Below are 1191 nucleotides of genomic sequence, written 5' to 3'. Positions count from 1 at the left end.
CCCCAAGGTCAAACAATTGTAAACAGCAGAACTGGTGTGAAGACTGGACCCTGACCTTGATATGTATTGATGTAGATTCTAACATAAGAGTTCAACCAATCTGGGACCTTTTAATGCCAGTAAAATTGCCTGCAGGATGTTTTCGCTACCCAAATAGACTATCATGTCTTGAGGAATGTTTCTTTTGAACCGTTTCAAGAGATTAATTCAGCCGTGGGTGGACAGAGATCCCTGGTGTGCTTATTGATAAGGCTTCAGGGCTCCCTTACCTTTGCTTCACTTATGGCCATGGAGGCCTTCTGAACCAGAGCTGGGTCTGCTTCTGCTGCCCAGCATGTGGCCTTGCCTTTGGAGATAATCCTTTCACCTTGAGAAGTTGCACTGATATTTTGCTGTTAGAGGTCTTTTTCGCACATGCTGTCTCTGAATCCTTCCTCCCTGCAATATAAGCCTTCTTATATCCTGGGAGTTTCTACATTTCTGCCCCACCCTTATTAATTTGGTTTTCCTTCCTCACAATTTTTCTTCTTTCTCAGGTCTGTCATTATGGAAGGGCTTTTTTTCTTTTCCTTTTAATTAGATATTTACTGGTTGTTTTTGTTGTTGTTGTTGATTTGTTTTATTTTGTTTTGTTTTTTTTTTCTGAGATTCTCTCAAGTGCTTGTACTAACATAGTCCCCTGCCAGATTTTTTTTTCTTTTTGCACTTGCCCACATCATAGAGGCTGTGGGCTGTGTTTCTTTTCATCTGGTTTATTCTCAACTCGGTTTCAAGGCATGATACTGTCCTCTCCCTAGAGGAATATGATGTCTGATCCATCTTTGTTTTCACGTAATTTCTTGCTGCTTCTGTTACGCAACTGCCCTTTCTTCATTAGTCCAGCTGATGGGGGCTGTAGGACTGAGGAGTTTGGCCACAGACCCCCATATTCTCGGGTTTCTGGGATTACCAGGCCCATGATATATTGACACGTCATCCTGGTTCTCTCTGCCTCAGCACCCCCTTTCCTTGATCTCTCTTCCTTGAAGAGAATTCCTTTGCTTTAATTTTCTTAAAAACAGGATTCCTATTCTGTGTCATAAATGCAATTTCTTTTCTTGCCTGTCTGAAGATACAATGAAAGCTTTTTCTTTGTCCTCTTTTCCTAGGGATAGTCTCCACTCCTTCGAATTACTCATTTATCTTCTTTGG

The sequence above is a fragment of the Otolemur garnettii genome, unplaced genomic scaffold, assembly GCF_000181295.1.
Source record: "Otolemur garnettii isolate 467f Iridium unplaced genomic scaffold, OtoGar3 scaffold00095, whole genome shotgun sequence".
NCBI lineage: Eukaryota > Metazoa > Chordata > Mammalia > Primates > Galagidae > Otolemur > Otolemur garnettii.
This window is presented reverse-complemented; position numbering follows the sequence as displayed.